This window comes from Nannobrachium achirus (assembly GCF_963921795.1).
Source record: "Nannobrachium achirus genome assembly, chromosome: 3".
Lineage (NCBI taxonomy): Eukaryota > Metazoa > Chordata > Actinopteri > Myctophiformes > Myctophidae > Nannobrachium > Nannobrachium achirus.
The window spans coordinates 67599204-67623503 of NC_137812.1; the positions used below are offsets into that span (position 1 = coordinate 67599204).

General features: G+C 45.4%; 1 protein-coding gene across 1 annotated transcript in view; it reads right to left on the bottom strand.

The window, feature by feature from the left end:
* LOC308281724 (VPS10 domain-containing receptor SorCS3-like) overlaps positions 1–23900 on the bottom strand; it is a gene marked incomplete at its 3' end in the record, with an annotated part of 555751 nt that extends 531851 nt beyond the window's left edge. Inside the window, exon 1 of the mRNA XM_080722002.1 lies at positions 23727–23900. The remainder of the gene's footprint in view (positions 1–23726) is intronic.
* Positions 23901–24300: the final 400 nt, after the last annotated feature.

A 24300-nucleotide genomic window follows, 5' to 3' on the forward strand; every position in this document is an offset into this window, starting at 1 on the left:
AAGTAATCATACAAGACTGTCGCACTCGGCTAGTGAAAATAGCAGATCTACAAGCACACAACGCCTCGCACCGCGAGGCGTTGTGTGCTTGTAGATCGGCTATTTTCAGTAGTTTAAATAATTCCTAAAATGATAAATGCAAAACTAACGATTTTGGACATGCAAGGTTTCCACCCGACAGCAACGATATTCTGCTATACTTGCAGGGACATCCGGTCCTCACAAGCACAGTAATACAAACACCCGCACATGGCACAAACACACAGACGCACTCACGCACGCACGCGCACATTTCCCACCCGTGTAGGCGAGCGCAAATAATTGCACAGATCCACCTCAGTCACTCTCAGCGTGTCTCGTGGCGTGTCAGTTAGTGTGAATGGCGTCATGCCTCGAGGACATTGTCACTGATGCAGACTAATGTTGACACATCCACACCCAAGGACCCGCAGTCAATTAGCACGCTGTCTAATTAAAATGATCTAGCGCCCTATCTAAGCGGAGAGATCGGCGCTGGCCGTAAAAACCGTGTCCACGCCGCATTAACCGTACAATGGGGTTCCCTATCTTCCTTCGTTTTCCATTCGGATGTTAATGGCAATACGCTGAGTTTTAAGCGTCCTCCATTACCAAACAGATTGTGTAAGCAGAGGTGGCACGGCTGCTTTTCTCTTTTTGTTTTAACTAGCCCTTACCCGTTCAAAGATATGAGCTCCGAAATGATGTGCAGTGTGTGGGTTATGGGATGTGCACTGTGCACACAGTATATGAGGGATGGAAAGTAACTTTAACTGGTGCTTGCATGCTAATATGTAGGAGCATCAATGTAAGAAATACCCGTTCCATTTAACGGCTACAGAGATACTGTGTACCGATCTGCATGATTTTTGGACAACATCTGTAACAGGGCCAGAACCCCCCCCCCCCCCCCCCCCCCCGCCCGCCTGCACACACACACACACACACACTCCCCCCTCCCCCCCCCCCCCCGTGTGTGTGTGTGTGTGGGGGGGTTTGTGTGTGATTGTGCTAATGGCCTGAACAACAGCGCCCCTCCCTTAACATGTGTGGTCACAAAAGGTACTGTAGGCTAAATAGATATAGATACACCATAAAAATGCGAATATACAGCATACGATTTGTGAAAGTGACAAACGGGCTTCACAGTTATGTCAGGTGTGTTCATATGCTGATGGTGATGCGATTTCAGGTCAATTGCTCCAGCCACTGAGGAGAAACGCTGTTTCAGACAGACAGACACTCACTCAGACATTCGCAAAATTATAGTATAGATGTGCTGTAGAGGCTCTGTACACTGCAGCGGCTATGCTGCAATTGTGTCGAGTTGTAGAACTTGGGACTTACAAAGTAGCCATCCAATGAATCAAGCAGGAGGCTACACCAGTGGTTCTCTAAAGCCCCTATCATAGTCCAAGGTGAAGAGCTATCCACCGCAAATCTTAGGTGGAAAGCTTTCCACCTCAAGTCAAAAAATAAGTGGAGGCCATCATAGACAGTCACGGTGAAGTCCTATTCACCGTGACTGACTGGTCCAGGTCGACCAATCAGTGAACGGGTAACAGAGAGATGTGTTGGGACTCGCGGTGGAATAAAGCTCTTCACCGCGAGTAATGACGTAACGTTGTAGTTTTATGACTCTAAAAGACTACACCGCGGTGGATAGCTCTTCACCGCGGTACCGACTCTGATAGGGGCTTAAGTGGGACCCCCAGGGGTCCTAGAATGGGTCCCAGGGGGCCCCAAGCTAAATGTGTTAATAAAACATAAAATGTGTTATCATTTGAACCCTATGCTTTAAGTTACTAGTTACTTTGCAGGCAAGACCATTCATTTATACAACTATGAATCAAAAATCTTCATATAAAAAAATACAAAGTCAATCTACTTGTACATGTATAAAACAGGGCTTAAGTGCTTAATGATCAATAATCATAGTCCAAAAACACGATACCTTATGCTTCTAAAATGGGACATTGTGTATAATGAGTAAATTTTACTTTGTGCTACTTGATGCAAATACTTTTGCACTTTGACTTAACTGAGATTTCGCAGGGCGTTTACTCTACACTGTGGTATTGGTACTATACTTTTATTCGAATCCAAAGCCAGAATAGTTCTTCCGCCAGCACCACTCCCCACTAGCAGTCCAGCTGTAAAGTGTCCAAAAGTGTGCCCTGTGAAGACTGCATTATGAGAGACCGAGGAGCATTGCTTGGCGAGGCAGCGTTCCATCAGTTAGACGTCCCCCAGGGGGAAGAGGCATTTAATAGAATAGAGATGAAACCAAATCGCATCTGACACTCTGGTGTATCAGCGTAATTAACACACAAGCACACACGCCTCTTTCACACACTCTCTCTCTCTCTCTCTCTCTCTCTCTCTCTCTCTCGCTCTCTCTCTCTCTCCCACCCACACACACACACACACACACGATGTCAGCACCCTTGTACCACGGACCGGGATCAGTGGCCAAGCGTATGATTACGCTGGGGGTCTCCGAAGTCTTCGCGAACCGACTTCCATCAGCTCCGCCGCCGCCGCCGTGGCAATTGTACAGCGAACATAATTGAGACCATTAGGTTTGGCGAACACAGCCTTTGCAGCCCACTTGTGCAATCAGCTGGGTTGTGCACTATATGCAGAGGATATCGTCGTCGTCGGGTGAAAACCCTGTATGTCCAAAACCGTTCGCTTTGCATTTATCATTTTAAAAATGATTTAAACTAGTGAAAACAGCCGATCTACAAGCACGCAACGCCTCTCACCGCGAGGCGTTGTGTGCTTGCAGATCTGCTGTTTTCACTACTTGGTGAATCAGGGCTTTACTTTACGAAAGAACGTCAACGTACACATTTGAAACCTGGAGATACGAGGTTTCCGCTCGACAGCGACGATATGCCAGTTTCAAGGCTCTTATAGTGGCTTTTTACGAGGCCAGAAACATATGGGCCCCATGCAGGTATAACATGGTCTGATTGCACAGGTCTGGCACCGGGAACGACGGTCGTTGTACTCTACGAGTCTTCACTGACACGCTGTGACACTTTAAAGAAAGGGACTGAACACAGGAAATGCCTTATTTGGCACCTGATACATGCGTTATCATATCCTTGGGATGGGACTGTTATCAATATTGTCATACCTTAGCCAAGGCTCAGTAGTCAGACTACCAACTACCAGGAGCTGGGTAGTCCCAATATCAGCCTTAATATCAGCCTTGGTCTTGTCATTGCAATGCGCATGCGCCAACACACGATGGGAAAAAAGAAGTCACGCTGGGATTCGAGACTACAGGGTTGGGAATTCTAGCCATGCGTTCTTACTGAGGACGCTACAGAGATGGATGCGCCGCTCCGACATTTCTTTTTGCATTAGGGTTAAGCCATAGTTTTACTGAGGTTAAGGTTAGGGTTAGGGTTAGGGTTAGGGTTAGGGTTAGGGTTAGGGTTAGGTTTAGGGTTAGGCATAGTATTTTTCACCGCCGCATCGCGTTCCGTTACCGAGTCATGTGTAAAACCAAGCAAAAAAAAAAGTCCGCCAGCCGCCTCGTTAGCTCAGTCGGTAGCGACGGGGACTGGTAATCTGACGGCCCGGGTTCGATTCTCACTGAGGGAGCGACCAGTACATTGTTCCCGTGAACGTGCGTGGCGGTCGCAATCAACCCCTCCCCTTTTACCATTCACCCAACACTGTGGGTGTGCAGCTGGGTCACCACCCACCTGACAAGGTTATACCCCGCCACTCCGACATGTCTCCTTTCCGACATCTCTCCATTCCGACACTAACCCTATCTCTAACCCTTACCCTAAACCTAACCTCTATGGAAGTGTCGCCACTCCGACAATAAGAAGTCACTGTCGGAGTGGTGACATGTCGGAATGGAGAGCGTCTCCCAACCATAATACCTGCTCATCATGTTTTAGGGGAGAAAAAAATCACGGCACTGCATCTTTAAGGGCATCTTGAGTGCACGTGTGCGTGCACACTGTGTCTCTCCATGTGAACTATGGCTTCACGGTAAGGAGATGGTTTATGTATTCCTCAGTATTATTCTGCTAAATGAACGGATGAAATGTCAGGCTGCTGCGTGAGTGTGTGGGCTTGTGTGCGTCTTGAGTGTGTGTACATGTACAGTATGTGCGTGTGTGCGTGCGTGCGTGCGTGTGTGCATGCGCGCTCTGCACCCGTCGTCAGCCAGAGCTAGTGTGTGCATGTGTGTCTTTCTAAGTGGTGCATGTGTGTGAGCACTGCACTGTGCTGTCCTGTTTGTGTTCGTAATCGGTTGCTAGTCCGTTGCAGGTGCTAAATGGAAACACTCAAACTATGTACTGTACACGCACACAGAGTCACTTGTAGAAGCGTCTGGCACCGCTTCAAAAGAATGCTTCATATGGAATGTAAATGCCTAAACATTTTCCTTTGTACCACAGTATCATATCGTCGTTGTCGGGTGAAAACCTTGGATGTCCAAAACTGTTTGTTTTGCATTTTTCATTTTAAAAATGATTTAAACTAGTGAACACAGCCGATCTACAAGCACACAACGCCTCGCGGTGCGAGGCGTTGCGTGCACTTTGTGTGTACTTTACTGTACACCAATGCTCTTTGCCGAAAATAGCCGATCTACAAGCTCACAACGCCTCATGCTGCGAGGCGTTGTGAGCTTGTACTGTATAGATCTGCTTGTACTGTAGATCTGCTATATTGTTGAAGACCCCTGTCTTACATGATGCCAAGTCGGCAGCACAACATTTTACACGGTGTAATCCTACATGTGTTATCTCAACGAGTAAAAACAGATGATTACGGTGTGCAAAACTAGCCATATTTTCTTTTAAACGTGACTCAACTCAACTCATGAAAGATAACGTCACTGTCTGGCAGAAACCTTGTATCTTGTTTCAAATGTGTAAATTATTTCATAAAGTAAAGCCCTGCTTCACCATACAAGACTAGTGAAAATAGCAGATCTAAAAGCACACAGCGCCTCGCGATGCGAGGTGTTGTGTGCTTGTAGATCGGCTATTTTCACTAGTTTAAGTAATTTTTAAAATGATAAATAAAAAACGAGCGGTTCTGGACATATAAGGTTTCTACCCAAAAACGACGATAACTAGCTAAACGGCGGAACACGCAGCAGCACCCAGACACAGCGTCGCGCGGGGAAGGTCAGGGCCAGAGCCGCAGCCAAACTCTTGTCTGTTCGTCGGAATCTCGGCCAAGAGTATGAGCCTCCGGGGGCCCTTGCTCAAGATGGATCCTTCCATTAACGTTTCCGTGTCGCGTGGCGTCTTGCCACGACAAAACACTTCCACTGTGAAGAACAAGGGGACAGGAAACTAATTTGTAAACACTAATTAGACGGAGGAGGAGGAGGAGGAGGGGGGCGGGGGAGAGATGTGGAAGGGAGGGAGGGGGGAGGAGGAAGATAAGGCCCTCTGGAAGGCTACATTATGCCGTCCAGACCGGGTACGCATCATTGCGTGTCATTATTTTGTGCTTTAGCTATTGAAAAATAGCAGATATACAAGCTCGCAGCGAGGCACTGAGTGCCGCGCTGCGAGCTTGTAGATCTGCAATTTTTGAAAAATCGTGAAGATTTGAATTTTAACCTGATTTTTACCCGATTCTATAAGTGTCTTTTGAATCCTAAGGTTTTTTGAAAAACCTACGTTTCTATGTCAGTGGTTCTCAAACTTTTTCATGTCAAGGACCCCCAAAATGATATGTATTTGGCCACAGACCCCCATCTCAAAATATTTGTTCCAGGGACCCCCCAGAAGCAACATTTGAGTTACAAATGTTCACTTTAAAAATTCAAAGATATATTCACACATTTTCACGACTTTTTCAAAAATAGCAGATCCACAAGCTCGCAGCGCGGCACTCTGTGCCAAGCTGCGAGCTTGTAGATCTGCTATTTTTGAAAAATCGCGAAGATTCGATTCTATAAGTGTCTTTTGAATCCTTCTAAGGGTTCTAGTTTTTTCTATGTCAGTGGTTCTCAAACCTTTTCATGTCAAGGACCCCCAAAATTATATGTATTTGGCCACGGACCCCCATCTCAAAATATTTTGTTCCAGGGACCACCCAGAAGCAAAATTTGAGTTACAAACGTTCGCTTTAAAAATACATAATATTCAAAGATTTGCACACATTTTCACAACTTTTTTTCAAAAATAGCAGATCTACAAGCTCGCAGCGCGGCACTCGGTGCCGCGCTGTGAGCTTGTATATCTGCTATTTTTCAATAGTTAAAGCATTCAATAATTCTAGGCCCAAATGGATTATTTATGACAACCCAATATGTTTCCCTTCCTCCAAAGAAGCGGGCCAGGCGCTGTGTAGTTGGGGAAGCGGTGGAGCGAATAACTTCATAATCCATCAGTAATTCCAACTAAAGGGTTAGGAGGGTTAATGAAAGCAGAGCACACAGTAAAATATTTTCGGGTACAATTCCCTCCCCAACTCCCAGAATCAAATTAACATTCAGGATTGTATAGTTCAGGCTCCTTAAAAGTCATCCTATATGCAAAGGAATCTGTGCCGCATCCAGCAGTGGCAAAGTCTATGTGATGAATATGCAATGACAAAGTCTAGCATGTAACATGTAATGAATATAACATATCTCTGATGTCGGGCCGAAACCTCCTAACTCCAAAATGTTCATTTTCGGGAAAAAGATCTAGCTCAAGTGGAGTTAGGAGGTTTTGACCGAAGGGCTTTTTACTACTTTTCATTGGTTCAATATTATTTTAACCAACACACAGATGTAAAGAGTAAATGGTGCATTTATATAGCGCTTTAATACAAGGCGCTTTACATAGATTGTGCACCCACTTACATTACATTCACCCACACATTCATACACCGGTGGCGGAGGAAACCATGCAAGGCACCAATACTCAACGGGAGCAATTAGGGGTTCAGAGTCATGCTCAAGGACTCTTCTACATTATCTCAGGGGGAGCCCGGATTCGAACTGGGAACCCTTCGGGAACCCTTCGGACTCTATTGACGGTTTCTCTACCCCTGAGCTATGCCGCCTCCCTAGGGTGTACAATAGCACATATTTATGAAAAAAAGAGAGGGCCAATCAGGTGGAGTTAACTGGTTTGGCAGAAAGTGTGGAGTTAGGGGTGCCCCCGTGGAGTTAGGGGGGCACGGTGGCGCAGTGGTTAGCGCTTCGCCTCACAGCTAGAAGGTCCTGGGTTCGATTCCCGCCGGGGGACGCTGTGGGCACTGGGGGTGTGTTTCTCCCTCCGCGTCATCAGCGCCCACACACCCTAGGTGGGGTCGGCAATAGGGCCTTTCTGTGTGGAGTTTGCATGTTCTCCCTGTGTCTCCTAGGGTTGATACCCTCACAAAAACATGCAGTAATCCTGGTCTCAATAATGCCTCCCCATGGCCAGCCGGGGCGCTTGATGGAGGGGAAAGGAACTGGTTGGAATAACGTGTTCCTTCCATGCGCTACGTCCATCCCGGGGAAATCCCCCCTGTCAGGTGAAAAGAAACAACTTGGACTACTCATGCATTGAAGGAAGCATGAGGTCAGTCCGTTGTCTCCCCAGGCGCGGCAGAGGGAGAGCAGAGCCCAGGATTACATAGGCAATTGGCACTGGGTGAAAATGGGTTGCAAAATCGTGGGATAAAAATTATTTAAAAAAAAAGAAAGTGTGGAGTGTCCCAAGCACTTTTTTACTACTTCCCATTGGTTCAATATTATTTTAACCAACACTCAGATGTAAAGGGTGTTCAATAGTCCTGATTTATGCCAAAAAAATCAAAAATCTCAAAAATGGAGTTAAGAGGTTTTGGCCAGACAGTGACGATTATAGCAGGGCCGTCATAAGGCAGTGCAAAGACATTAGTATACTGTGGGGTACAGTATACTAATGTCATCATCAGTAGACCTCAAGGGGCCCCGCATTCTTTTTAGGACAATATTTCTTCTCCACCTGGGTTTTTCTTCTTCGTTCTGCCAATTCCCTGTATTCCAGTCCCTTATCACTGCTCAGTCCTACATTTGGTACGTGGCCCAGCATCAAATCTTTTCACGGAGACCAGAATTCCTGGCAACGGCCCCGGACAGCATGCAAATGTGCCTCAGGCTGATGTGGTATAACGTTACATGAATCTTACTAGAGGACACTGTTTTGTCGAGATTGGGTGTTGTGTCTCACTGTGACAGCAGAGGTTTTCAATAGGGACGGGACGATACCCGTTTATTATGATTCATCGCGATACAAACGCTGGCAATGGTCCAGCGTGAAGTTATCCCGTCATACACTGGACCTGGAGGCGGCTCTGTACTTGGAACGCTTTTTCCCCTGTCTAGAACCAAATGTCTTCGTCCAATAATAGCGGTTCTACGAGATCACAACCTTGTTGTGTTGAGACACGTTGCGAACTTGTAGAACATTGCCAGGATTTTCTATTTATTTTTTTCCTAGATTTGTTGTATCGTTGTTGATCTACTGACATATTATCTTGCTTATTATATTGATGTATTACCTCCTTATTGTAAGTCGCTTTTGATTAAAAGCGTCTGCTAAATGACTAAACTGTAAACTGTAAACTGTAACTGCTATTTTTAGCTAATTTTCTCCCCAGAATATGGATGCTGGGGTGCAAGCGCTTAACAAAAGTGACATTTTAAAAGTTTTAAGCATATTTTGATTGGCGCGACAATATCGTTAATCGCAATGACATTGCGGCCATGCACAATAATCGTTACATGATATTTTCACATCATTCCATCCCTAAGTTTGGATGTCTTTTTTAAATCAACATTTTATTGAGTTTTCACATCAAGGTGTGACATAAATGTATTCAAAGATTTAAACAGACTGCAATAAAATGGATGTCTTCTTTTTAAATCTGCCAACTATGTACAATAGATGTTTGTGTCAAAACATGTGTGAGTAGTGCATGCGTAAGCCATGAGTTCGCATGATGTGTGTTATGGGTTCAAACACTCCAGGGTAGGACGAGGCAGTGTTTGTGTGTTGTTCCCGGCCCTCAAAGGGAGGAACATCCAGCGAGCTCTATTGATACCCTGCCAGACATGCCTCTGACCTGTCTCTGTGCGAGCTTTCCCCACATTAAAGACCCGAGCCAGGCTCATGCCCACATGGCATTTTATGCTAATTCCCCATTTTGATCCCAGCCTTTGGATGTGGGACAACAAAGCAAATGCTAGGTGCCACTGCACATGAAATAAACATCAAGGGATGGGAATGTGCGATTGATCAGCCAAAAATGCTGACACCCAAAGTAAAAGTAAAGCACTGCTTCATCATACAAGGCCATTGCACAAAAGTAGTGAAAACATTGCGTTGTGTGCTTGTAGATCGGCTGTTTTCACTAGTTTAAATCATTTTAAAAATGCCAAATACAAAACAAACAGTTTTGAATTGAATTGAATTGAATTGAATTGAATTGAATTGAATTGAATTGAATTGAATTGAATTGAATTGAATTAGCCTTCATTGTCTCCGAGGAGAAATTTGTCTTGGGCAATCAGAAGTATCAGAAAACTACAAACATACAAAAATACAAAAAATACATTCATATACCTAAAATTCATAAGCACTTATCATGACACCCCAGTGTGCAAATACATCAATAGCCATGTTTTGGACATACAAGGTTTCCACCCGACAACGACGATATGATATTGTCGCTCTCTGGTGGAAACCTTGTATGTCCAAAACCATTAACTTTTCAGGAAATGGGACGAGAATTGCACAAAAAATAGACAATCTGCTAGCTCACCAACGCGCCATGATGCCCATGGCGACATGTTGTGAGCTTAAAAGATCAGGTATTTTCACAACTTTTGCTTAAAGGTGATACACCATGAAATTTCACTTTTCCTAATTTAAAACCTTTTTTTGGGGTCCCACTAGCACCTTTTATCCTCACAAAGTCCCATTTCTGACCGTTGTGTCTTTCTCTGGTTTTGAGAAGGCGAAGGTTAAAAGTATCCCACAGGCTATCCAGATTTGCTGCCGATTGTGACGACATCTGCCGATTGTGACGTCATCATAAAAAAAATAAAAAATAAAAAATAAAAAGAAAAATTAAAAAAAATTAAAAATTAAAAAAAGTTCAGGCCAAAGGTGGTACTGCAGCTGAAATGCTCTGAGAGCCATTCAAAAATGAGAGAGGCTCTCTATTCAGGAGTGGTAATTTAGCCTCAAACCTTTTGAAAAACGTTTTTGGGACATAAACAATATGACATAAATACTTTTTAAATGCATGGTGTATCACCTTTAACACTCGTGTATATGACTATAAGCAGGGCATGAAAAAACATTAAAATGTTGAAATATGGAGATAAGAGGTTTCTGACAGTGACGATATATACCGTATATTTTGAATAGCAAAAATAGCTGATCTACAGTATTAAGCTCACAACATGTCGCCATGCAACATGTTCTGAGCTTGTGGATCGCCTATTCTCGCTACATCCGTCATACGATGAATATTTATACGGTATATTAAGCTACAGTATATCTCATGGTTTCTTCTCCTCTGCGATGAATCCTTCAAGATCCTCCTAAAACGCAGCATTGTTAGCGCCAGACATTTTTACTTCCAGCTGTCCGTCACAAAGGCCATTAAGCACATAACGGCTGAGAGGAGGCTACAGTGCCTCAATGATTCATCTGGAATTAATACATCACTTTTCACTGCGAGGACACATCGTTCAAATTATGGCTATTATTATTGATACAGGCTAAAAATAGCCAGGCTCATCCAGTGCTATATATATCTCTATATCAGGCATGTACACAGATAGACATCAAAGAGGGCTTGAGCCCCTGCCCTTTTATCCGTCTGTAAAAAAGTGCCCTCTCCAGACCATGAATGTAGTTTTTACTGCACTGAAAGAAATGCAAATGCGCTCCTTTCCATGCTATACCTGAAGGCAGCATTCCAGAGAATTGCCTTGTCCAAACTCTCCTGAACTTGAATGCAGCATCTACTGTTGAAAGAATAGCCCTCTCTATGTAGAAATCCTTACCATACACCACATCTCCAGTACTGACTTGATTATGTTCTTGACTTGTTTAGTCTTGTTTAGTGAGCTTGGAGGTCCGCTATTTTCGATATCTTCACCAAAAGGGCATTTTCAGAAACGTCAGCCCCTGCCTCTCAAATATTCTCTGCACGTCCCTGCTCTATATATTCCCCCCCATCTACTGCAGCGGGGTCTATCGCTAAGGTTTTGACACGGAGCCTAGCTCCAGGCAAAGACACCTGGACACACACACACTCACACACTCTGGAGACAGAGGGAGAGGGAGAGGGATGGCTGGTGGGGGCACAGACAGCGGGTTTGGACAGGTACAGACAGTGAAAGTGCATTAGCCTTGTCTGGGTGCCTGGGAGACCACGGCACGGCTCCCCGGGGAACCTGCAACACCGTGACAAGTCCTCTCTCTCCCGGAAGCACATGACAGATCGTTTGCAAAATGTGGCCAATGTGAGGACGAAGGAAGACTTCGCATAGGCCAGATAGGCAAAGTTTTATGATGGATGGCGACAGAGGGTCAGATATAGTTACGAAAAAAGAAAAAAACATGCTACTTTTACATTTGAGCCATTACCTTACTCCACATACCGTATGTCAAACTCAAGGCCCGGGGACCGAATCAGGCCCGTGAATGAATTATCTTTGGCAAGTGTAGTAAAGTACTTTTACTTGAGTACTGTCAAGCAGCCAAAGGTATGGCTCCTCCATACCTCCAAAAGCTGATCAACCCCTACACCCCCACTCGTTCACTTAGATCAGCCAACACAGGGATGCTGACCGAACCCTCGCTAAAAACTCCAGGGCAAAAATCCCCTCGTCCGAGACAGTTTGCCCTCTTGGCTCCCAAGTTGTGGAATAAACTCCCTGTCGCACTTAGAACAACGGACTCACTCGCTACCTTTCGCCGTGGACTGAAGACTCACCTTTTCAGACTCCACCTAAACCCTTAGCACTACAGTAAAATCAATGACCATACATGAAGCTAGTTAACATTTGTTTGTTAGGTTTCTTTAGAACTTGATTATATTGTGTTTTTCTCTAGATAGATATCCATTTACATTGTTATATTGCTGTTAATGTACTGACCTATTATCTTGTTTATTATTGCGATGTTGTATCTGCTTATTGTAAGTCGCTTTGGATTAAAAGCGTCTGCTAAATGCCTAAACTGTAACTGTAAACTGTACTGTACAATTTTGAGGTACTTTTACTTTAATGGAGTATTTCCAATTTTCCGTATTTTTACTTCTACTCCACTACATCTCGGATCCAAATATTGTACTTTTACTCCACTACATGTATTTGACAACTTTAGTTACTAGTTACTTTGCTGATATACATAAAAAAAATACATTAACCACTTTAGCCCTATTTTATACCTTGGCTATTTGAAAATAGCCGATCTACAAGCTCACAATGCGTTGCATCGCGATGCGTTGTGAGCTTGTAGATCTGCTATTTTCGCGTTGCTTGTAGATCGTAATTCCGTACTTTTACTTGTAACTGAATATTTCTAGATTACAGTATTGATACTTTTACTTAAGTAAAACATCTGAGTACTTTTTTCACCACAGTCTTTGACCCGTGGGATGATATTTGATTACTATTAGAACTGGACCGCTGGTATCATCTCGGATTCGAACCCAGGTCTCCCACATGAAAGTCCAACATCTTAACCATCAGACCAAAGGGATATCCCTATGGACTGGGGGAGATATTAGACTTTTGAGGCCATCAGGCTGAGGCAGGCAGTGAGTCACTCTAACTACAAACACACCACCAAAATACTACAAGTCCCACAATACACTGCAAGTGCATTGGCGCGTATCGAGGGCCCATGACCGCAAGCCTGTGTCTAAATAGCCCTCGACTTACCATTTTAAAAATTTTGGCCCACTGTGTATGTGAGTTTGACATCCCTGCCTTATACTCTAATCCAGTTGTTCCCAAACTTCTGTTTAATTTCAAGGACTGGGTTATCCTAAAACAGAAGCCGATGAAGGTCTAACGGACCGAAAAGGTTGTTGTTCTCATTAAAACTTTTTTAATTGCATTTGAAGACAAGTGTGCAGGAGTTTTCTTTTTCTTTCAATTTCAAATGACTCTCAGAGTTGCAGACCTGTAAGGGTCCATTTGGAACCCCCTCAGGGAAACCTGAGCTTCCCTTGGACCCCGCTCTGAGAGCCGTTTGCTCTCATCGGTCCAATGATGAATGGGTGATGTTCAGGCACCCATTTATCGGTCATACTGCGGTATCGTTGTTTTGAGGTCCCAGTAGTCTAGGCCTAGGCCTAGGATTATTGACTGCTTTAACTATTGAAAAATAGCAGATCTACAAGCTCACAGCGCGGCACGCAGATCTACAAGCTCACAGCGAGGCACCGAGTGCCGCGCTGCGAGCTTGTAGATCTGCTATTTTTGAAAAATCATGATTTTTTTTGCAAGTCTTTGAATATATCTACTTAAAAGCGAACATTTGTAACTCAAATATTTACTTCTTGGTGGTCCCTGGGACAACATATTTTGAGATGGGGGTCCGTGGCCAAATACCTGTAATTTTGGGGGTCCTTGACATGAAAAGGTTTGAGAACAGCATGATTTAGAGGAAGGATTTAGAAGTCGGGTCAAAGATATTCAAAGACTTGCACTCATTTTCACAATTTTTCAAAAATAGCAGATCTACAAACCTCAGACTACTGGTGAACGCTAACCTGCCGACGCGGGTGAACGCTAACCTGCCGCCGTGGGTGAACGCTAACCTGCTGACGTGGGTGAACGCTAACCTGCCGACGTGGGTGAACGCTAACCTGGGTGAACGCTAACCTGCCGACGCGGGTGAACGCTAACCTGCTGACGTGGGTGAACGCTAACCTGCCGACGTGGGTGAACGCTAACCTGCTGACGTGGGTGAACGCTAACCTGCTGACGTGGGTGAACGCTAACCTGCCGACGCGGGTGAACGCTAACCTGCTGACGTGGGTGAACGCTAACCTGCCGACGTGGGTGAACGCTAACCTGCTGACGTGGGTGAACGCTAACCTGCCGACGTGGGTGAACGCTAACCTGCTGACGTGGGTGAACGCTAACCTGGGTGAACGCTAACCTGCCGACGCGGGTGAACGCTAACCTGGGTGAGCGCTAACCTGCCGACGTGGGTGAACGCTAACCTGCCGACGTGGGTGAACGCTAACCTGCTGACGTGGGTGAACGCTAACCTGCTGACGTGGGTGAACGCTAACCTGCTGACGTGGGTGAACGCTAACCTGCTGACGTGGGTGAACGCTAACCTGCTGACGTGGGTGAACGCTAACCTGCTGACGTGGGTGAACGCTAACCTGCTGACGTGGGTGAACGCTAACCTGCCGACGTGGGTGAACGCTAACCTGCCGACGTGGGTGAACGCTAACCTGCCGACGCAGGGTGAACGCTAACCTGCTGACGCGGGTGAGCGCTAACCTGCTGACGTGGGTGAACGCTAACCTGCCGACGTGGGTGAACGCTAACCTGCCGACGTGGGTGAACGCTAACCTGCTGACGTGGGTGAACGCTAACCTGCTGACGTGGGTGAACGCTAACCTGCCGACGTGGGTGAACGCTAACCTGCTGACGTGGGTGAACGCTAACCTGCCGACGTGGGTGAACGCTAACCTGCTGACGTGGGTGAACGCTAACCTGCCGACGTGGGTGAACGCTAACCTGCTGACGTGGGTGAACGCTAACCTGCTGACGTGGGTGAACGCTAACCTGCTGACGCGGGTGAACGCTAACCTGCCGACGCGGGTGAATGCTAACCTGCTGACGCAGGTGAACGCTAACCTGCCGACGCAGGTGAACGCTAACCTGCCGACACAGGTGAATGCTAACCTGCTGACACAGGTGAATGCTAACCTGCTGACGCAGGTGAATGCTAACCTGCTGACACAGGTGAATGCTAACCTGCTGACACAGGTGAATGCTAACCTGCTGACGCAGGTGAACGCTAACCTGCCGACGTGGGTGAACGCTAACCTGCCGACGTGGGTGAACGCTAACCTGCCGGCGCGGGTGAACGCTAACCTGCCGATGAAACTACATGGAATCTATGAACAGGTTGCGGGGGTCCCTGCTTCATCTCTCTCTAAACTAAGGGGTCCTTGGCCTGAACACATTGATATTTCCTGGTTGAAAGACTTTAAACAGTTGAACTGTTAACTGTTTAACTGAGTTATATTTTATATTGAATACGGTTTCCCTGGCAATGAAAGTGAGGAAAGAATAACAAAGACAAAACAAACAACCAAGACGTCATTATTGGCATCAGCAAGCCAACTTGTTCTTTTAACCATCTGCATGTGCCCAAAATGTTCAAATGGGTTCATCCGTGTAGCTAAAAGGCCACTTCAACAGTCCACATGCCTCAGCAACACAGAACATTTTGTGGTGGTTATGACTCAGTGCCTGGACAAGCTCAGAAAGCATGTTCTGCTGCTGATTAATTCACTCACTCAACAAAGCAAATTCAAAGTCATTTTCTACCAAGAAAAACTGCCCTAGTTAAAGAGATAGTTCATCCCCAAAGATTCTGTTAGTGTGACATCAAAGTGATGTCAGAGCATGATGTCAGAGCGGCAAACCCATATTATTGTGATAATATTGTAAATTGCGATTTCTTTTGTCACAATAATCGTGATATTACATTTTCATATCGTCTCATCCCTACTCCTAATAAGCCAATAATTTGAGGAGTCTCTTTTTGTCTCCATAGGGAACAAAGCAGGCTCTTTGTGTCTCCATAGGGAACAAAGCAGGCTCTTTGTGTCTCCATAGGGAACAAAGCAGGCTCTTTGTGTCTCCATAGGGAACAAAGCAGGCTCTTTGTGTCTCCATAGGGAACAAAGCAGGCTCTTTGTGTCTCCATAGGGAACAAAGCAGGCTCTTTTTGTCTCCATAGGAAACAAAGCAGGCTCTTTGTGTCTCCATAGGGAACCACTGCTGGTCATCAAATGATCGGCTTGGGAATGCGATGAACAACAAAACAAATATCAATTCAGTTCAATTTGAAAGGAGCTTTATTGTCGTGAGAAAACATACATTTACATTGCCAAAGCAAGCATATCCATGAATTCAAGTAATTGCAACCGTCAGATCGCAGTTATTATCAAAACTTCCACCGGCTGTCAGTCTGTCCGTCATGTCACACTTTTGCCCTACTCATATCTCTGCCACCGTTGCCCCTATCCATGCCAAACTTTGCACTCACACACTCCTTGGCTGTGAAACCACAACATCCACCCCTCATTTCTCACATGGCCCTCTTCTAGCGCCACCATCAGGCCGATTTTTGCAAAACACATTTTTGAACACTGCTCCTACACATTTTGGCCTAAAATCACGCAAAGCGATACACAGTATCTCTAAAGTCATGTCATCAACATGCATCTGTCCCATTTAGTGCCACCATCAGTCCGATTTTTGCAAAACACATTTTTGAACACGGCTCCTACACATTTCGGCCTAAAATCACAAAAAGCGGTACACAGTATCTCTAAAGTCATGTCATCAACATGGATCTGTCCCATTTCCCATATTCCCTCCTGATTGGCTACCATTGCCTTCTAAAGTTTGTGTATTCGACGTAACGGTCGCTTATCCCCCGATTAGGGAGTCTTACTTGTTCTAGTAATCGACAAAAAAAGTAATTTTTTGGATGAGCTATCCCTTTAGGTTGGAGGACGGCATTTGAAGGTAGGGAAGAGAGGGGGAAAGAAAGGTCCAGTGAGCTGGAACATGCGGTGAATACGGTTGGTTTGAAGGTTAAGGGCATCTGTAGCACGGACCGGACGGACACCCATCCATCCAAGCAGCCAGTTCCCCAAATCAAACTGTCTGCTGACGTCAAGCTCCACCTCTCCACCGTCCATGAGCGCCTCATTCATTCATCACCGGCACATAATCGGGACGCCTGGCCAAAGGAGATGAAGTGGAATAGGATCCTCTGAGGTGTGTAGGAGAAACAGTACAGAACAGTACAGTACAGTACAGTACAGTACAGTACAGTACAGTACAGTACAGTACAGTACAGTACCAGACACGTGCACACATAGACATCAAAGGGGGCTTGAGCCACTGCCCTTTTATCTATCTGTAAAAGGTGCCCTCTCCAGACCATGAATGCAGTTTTCACTATGGTGAAAGAAATGCAAATGCCCCTCTTTCAATGAAGGCAGCATTCACAATTGCCTTGTTCAAACTCTCCTGAACTTGAATGCAGCTAGCGGTCATATGTTGAAAGAATTGCCCTATCTAGATCCATACGACACATCTCCAGTATTGACTTGATTATGCTTTAGTTCAGTGTGGTATCAAGCACTGAAAATAGCCGACCTCCAAGCTGGGAGGTCTGCCATTTTCGATATTTTCACCAAAGGCCCTTTTAGAAATTACAGCCCCTGCCTCTTTAAGATTCTATGCACGTCCCTGTACAGTACAGTACAGTACAGTACAGTACAGTACAGTACAGTACAGTACAGCAGTGGTTGTGGATTCCAGAGACTCTCTAGGTTCCTTTAGCGGGTTACTAGTCTGTAACTCTGACAGTAGACAAAGGAACCAAACGGACCGGCTAAGGGACAACCTCAAAATGTAAAAGTTTGAGAACCACTGCAGCACAGCACAGCACAGCACAGCACAGCACAGCACAGCACAGCGCAGCGCAGCACAGCACAGCGCATCGCAGCGCAGCACAGCACAGCACAGCACAGCGCATCGCAGCGCAGCACAGCACAGCACAGCACAGCACAGCACAGCACAGCACAGCACAGCACAGCAGGCTACCGGGCTACTGGGGAATACAAAAAGAAATAGGCCTATAGCAAGGGTATTCAACAGGAGATCCGGGACCCCTAGGGGGTCCTCAGAGGTATTGCAGGGTGTCCTCCAAATCTTTGTGTGATAGAAACTTTTTTTCCTCCTTTTTTTATATTAAATACTTGAACCTTCCGTATTCGGAGAACTTTAGCCAAAAATAGAAGATCTACAAGCTCACAACGCCTTGCGCTGCGAGGCGTTGTGAGCTTGCAGATCGGCTATTTAACTCATTCGTAGTTTACGGCCGTAGAGCCCGGAGATTTCTCTATGTCTTTCACTGCCGGCTTCTCCTACCTGTTAACGTGGGCGCTCATCCAGTTCCCAACGTGCGTGATCGGACACTGCTATGCATCGTGTGTTCGCGTATTCCATCAGCTTCGCAAATCCGTTGACATTTTTTCAATTGATCAATCCGTTCTCCATCTGTAAGCCGCGGAGTTTATACAGAAAGCTAACGGGCCAAAATAGACGACGGACCATCAGCTTCCGGTTCACGGGCTCAATGATAAGTGGTCCGCTCAATAATGTGTCCGTGTAGAAACCGATCACGGAGCATTAGTTCCGGCCTATTTTAGTTCCGCTTCGATAAAAAAAAATGTTTTAATTAAAGCTTATTAAATCTCCGGGTTCTACGGGCATGGCAGAGAAGGGGTACAAAGGGGTATTTTTTTGGCAGCAAAATTTTTAGTGGTTAAATATCTGAAAACACAAATTGACAAGAATCCAAAATACACTGATGATTGTGCTGTCAAAAGATGAAACTACTGTATATGGAATCAATGAAAAGGTAGTGAGGGTCCCTGCTTCATCTCTCGCTCAACTAAGGGGTCCTTGGTTGAAAAACTTTGGTATTTCAACCAGGTAGACTCTGCTGGCTAAAACCACTTTAAACCAGATGTCTCTATTTCAGGCCTATGTCATTATACAGTAGGTGAATGCAGATGCATCAGCCTACGCACCACACTGTAGCAGCAGGACACGACACAGGACCACGGACAGCGTCAAATCCCTCTCTCTCTCTCTCTCTCGAATCCCCCCCCTCTCTCTCTCTCTCGAAGCCGATCTACAAGCTCACAACGTTGTGTGAGCCTGCATTTTGAGTGCCATTTGTACCGTTCATCACTGTATAAAGAAGCAGAGAGTGTATACGGCATGTGCCTCAAGTCGTTCGAAACAATTCAACATTGCGAATCGAAGGTCAGACAGTCATACAGAATCACATGCATGCATGCATGCACGGTTGCGTGTGCCCACCACGCACGCACGCACACACGCACACACACACACACACACACACTAGTCCCTTTAAAGCGCCTCAGTCATCACTTGAGGTTAAAAAAACAAGTTCACTCACCGTGCACTAATCAGCGCAGACAAGACTGAAATTCTTTCAATGTTTTTTTTCCCATCGCCTTTTCTTTTTCCACTCCTCTCTCTCCAAATGGAATAAACTCTCAAATACCTGGAACGCGCCCGAGTCGCGTTAGATTTTAACCACTTTAACCATTACTTTATGCATTAACTTTAGAAAAATAGCAGATATACAAGCTCACAGCGCGGCACCAAGTGCGCGCTGCGAGCTTGTAGATCTGCTATTTTTGAAAAATTGTGAAAATGAGTGCAAGTCTTTGAATATCTTTGACCCGACTTCTAAATCCTTCCTCTAAATCATGCTGTTCTCAAACCTTTTCATGTCAAGGACCCCCACAATTACAGGTATTTGGCCACGGACCCCCATCTCAAAATATGTTGTCCCAGGGACCACCAAGAAGTAAATATTTGAGTTACAAATGTTCGCTTTTAAGTAGATATATTCAAAGACTTGCAAAAAAAATCATGATTTTTCAAAAATAGCAGATCTACAAGCTCGCAGCGCGGCACTCGGTGCCGCGCTGTGAGCTTGTAGATCTGCTATTTTTCAATAGTTAAAGCAGTCAATAATCCTAGGCCTAAATGGAATAAAGCGAGAACAGTCACCACAACAACACATTGAGCATGCAGGTCCACAGAGGAGGGCCACGGGGCCTCCTCTGTAAAGCCTGCGAGGATCTAGTTGGTGTCATCCATTCACTCCGTCTCATTATGCTCCTCTTCCCCATACCGGGGCCCGCTCTTGTACAACAACAACAACAACAACACAACAATAGTGATGATGGACATGGCTGGCTTCAGGTATAGCCTATGTAATAGGACCACATTTCTGATATGGCCTATAGTAAATGGTTGCTGTGAAAACAATCTATTGAAGGTTTACCTCTTTCTTCAACCCTTTTCATATCTCTGCTGTCGGGCCGAAAACCTCGTAACTCCAAAATGTTCATTTTCGGGGAAAATGAGCTCAAGTGGAGTTAGGAGGTTTTGACCGAAGGGCTTTTTACTACTTTCCAGGGTGTTCAACAGCCCTGATCAACAGCCCTGATTTATGTAAAAAAAACAGTGGCGATATCAAGTTCCATTAATTATTCGGCGTTTAGGCCGCAGACCACCTTTTGATCAGACGTAGCCTCTCAGATCCAAAACTATTTGTTGCCGTTGGATACGATTTTGTCCACAATTCCATGCTGTGTTGATGTGGTGCCATGGAAGAGATAGCAGGCATACATTGATCAAAATAATAATTCTTCTACAACAATTTAACTCTTGAGAGCATAAAATGAAACCAAATGGACCCGTAAAGATCTAATAAGGGTCCATTTGGTTATACCAACTCTCCATCATGTAGCCGGGGACCACCTGGAAATAGCAGAGCAAAGAGGAGAAAGAGATAGTCAAAACCAATCGGTTCTCACCAAATTAAAACATGCTGCAGGCCTGGCAAAGCTTGCGTCTCAGAAGTACAAAGCAGCTGCCAAGTGCTTCCTACTACAGCCTCTTTCGACCACTGTGATTTTACCAGAGCTTCTGTCTCCCAGTAACGTAGCCGTGTGTTTCTGTGCACTGGCAACAATTAACAGACAGGAGCTCAGACGAAATGTCATTTCCAGCAGCACCTTTAAAACCCATTTAGAACGGGTACACATTATTGTGTATCATTATTTTATGCTTTAACTATAGAAAAATAGCAGATCTACAAGCTGACAGCGCGGCACTGAGCTTGTAGATCTGCTATTTTTGAAAAATAGTGAAAATTTGAATTTTGACCCGATTCTATAAGTGTCTTTTGAATCCTTCTAAGACTTTCTGAAAAAAATAAACTATGTTTCTATGTCAGCAATCTGGCCAGCCATCGTCAAAGAAAAGGTCCTTTTCACTTAACTGGAGCTCAGTTAGTCTGTTCTTGAGAGACTACTTTGTCAGTGGTTCTCAAACCTTTTCATGTGAAGGACCCCCAAAAAAGATATGTATTTGGACCCCCATCTCAAAATATTTAGTTCCAGGGACCACCCAGAAGCAAAATTTGAGTTACAAATGTTCGCTTTGAAAATACATATAGTCAAAGATTTGCACACATTTTCACGACTTTTTCAAAAATATCAGATCTACAAGCTCGCTGTGAGCTTGTATATCTGCTATTTTTCAATAGTTAAAGCATTCAATAATCCCAGGCCTAAATGGGTTAAGTTATTTCTAGAGTTAGAGCCACAAGTGCATGACATCATCTTTACGTTCTACGAATCCGCCTCTTGTCTCAAACTACCTTTATGAAATGAAGGACAACCTTCTGCTGGACATGTATCTGTCTCCTCATGTCAGAACACTGTAAACACAGATCAGGACCACTGGTGGTCCCCGGACCACTGGTTGAAAACCACTGGTATAGGACCACATTTCTATTATGGTAAACGGTTGCTGTGAAAATGATCTATTGTAGATTTAGATATTGTAGATTTACCTCTACGACCAGCACAGCTTGTTCATTTCTTACATAATTTTGTCGTTGTCGGGTGGAAACCTTGTATGTCCAAAACCGTTTGTTTTGTGTTTATTAAATGATTTAAACTAGTGAAAACAGCCGATCTACAAGCACACAACGCCTCCGCGATCAGCTGTTTTCACTACCTTTGTGCAACGGCCTTGTATGATGAAGCAGGGCTTTACCTTGTGAAAAAATGTACAAATTTGAAACTTGGAGATACGAGGATTCTGCCCGACAGGGACGATATATAAAGTTCACTGATGAGAAGATTCTCTGTTCAGAAATAAAGATGTTTCTTTTTGTCATGATTTTCTTTTTTTAAAACATTTTGCAATGATATTAGGCCTATGCACCTTCAGTCGTGTCAGTTGCAATGTCTTGGAGTGATTCAATTTTCACAGCAGCATGCTTCAAAGCAAGCACAAACAGTATACTATTATGGATTGGGTATATGACGAAACTACTAAATACGGGACACCACCCTTTGGAAAGTGGGTGGTAGTGCATCCATCCACACACACACACACACACACACACACACACACACACACACACACACACACACAGTGCAAGACACTTTCCAGTTAGTGATGTTTGCATTGTTGTGTCAGGCATAAAAATAATCAGTTACAGTACATGGCCTATTAAAAACATAAAATAAAAACATGATATGCTGAATAGACCCAAATGACCAAAATGTAATACATCATAAAGCAAGCCCATACATGGCCAACTGTATAGGCCTATGCAAATTATGAATAGCCCCCACGAATCGAAAACATCGACTATGCAATCAAACACAGGGAAAATTCGTTATCACAAGTAAAAGGTTTAGGAACTTATGCCCCCCCCCCCCTTTACAGCAACAATTTACAGCCCTGTCCAATCCGTTATATCGGAAGAAAAAAAATCTCACAATGAAAAAATGAATGATGTGATATAGCCACGGGCTGCCATAAATGTCATACACTTCAGCAGCGGCACATTAATTACAGGCAACGTCGACGACGTATTAATTATTAGAACTGCGTCGACTATAAATAGCTCACCATTAATAATCCACAACAGGTATACATTTAATAATTTGACTGAGAAGACTGTGGGGGTACGGAATAGGCTCGTGCGTGGAAGTGGTACGGTATCAGTCTCCGAATTAGTGGACTTTAATCTTTTATATGAGAGAGAACACAAAAAGCCAACAGTTCCGTGGATATGACATCTCGTGATGGCGTCCAGAGGCGTCAATTGGGTATGGCAAGCTAAGGCAGCTGCCATACCTTGGCTACAACGGGGGGAAATAATAAAATGTAGGCCTACTGTAGTCGTGCCTGTTGCTAAGGTATGGCAACATGACTGGTGTAGTCATGTTGCCATACCTTAGCTTTCTCCTGAACTGACGCCGCTGATGGCGTCTCTCGGAGCGGAGTGGAGTGCAGCAGCACCTGTTACCGCCACACATGCACACACATGCACTGAGCGCGTCAAGGAGTTTTTATAGCAGACACCCAAGGACGGATGCCTTATTGATACATGTTTAAAGCAGTGGTTCTCAAACTTTCTCATGTCGAGGACCCCCAAATTGACACTTACCCCGCAGACCCCCATTTGAAAAGACATGCCAGGGACACCCATATAAGAGAGGATTTTAGCGGCTCTAGCAGTGATTCTCAACAATTTAAATTTCAAGAACCCCCCAGTTTAATGGTATTTCTGTCTCTGGAACCCCAATTTATATTGTAAAATCAACGGGAGTTACAGATCCGCAAGGGTCCACATTTGTTTCTTATAATTTAGCTGGGGACCCCCTGGAACTCCCTCAAGAACCCCCGGGGGGTCCCCGGACCCCACTTTGAGAACCCATGCTTTAAAGTAAGTAGGCTATGTGCTGTTAAGAAACGGGACCCGGGACAACAAGCCGAGCTCGGAACCAGAAGAAAACGAATAAAAAGCTGGGCTCACGCTGCTGTTGTGACCGGACCAGTAGACCACGGCGTGGTTGTGCGCAGAGTCCCCGGTCAGCGCGAAGGTGCTGCTGGTGAGCTTGGCGGTGGTCTCGTCCTGCCGGGTATTCCCTCTCGTCCCTTCGTCCCTGATGCCGCTCCACTTGGACTCGGACCTCCCCACGCGGCGCCCGTCCAACAACAGCCCGTCCGTTAAAGAAGCCCCCGCATCCAAACGCGCGGCGTCACCTCCGGCTCCCAACTCCTCTGGAGCGCTTCTCCTCCGTCTCCGGAGCGCCGCGTCGCCGTCCGTCCCCGGCTCAGGCTCGCCCCTGCCGGGCTCTGCCTCGCCAGAATCACCGCCGCGGTAACTTGTTTCTCCTCCTCCGTTGGGGCCACCGGACCAAAGAGCAGCTTCCTTATTATCTGCGCTAATTCCATCCGAACCGGCGTCCTCCTCTTCCTCCGCGGTGAGCGTGGGCATATCATCCTCCGCAGCAGCAGCAGGGTCACCGCCTGCCCGGCGTTGGCCGTAGTTTACTCCAGAACCGTGGCCGTTGTCGTTATTCGCTCCGGCTCCGAGTTGCCTGAAC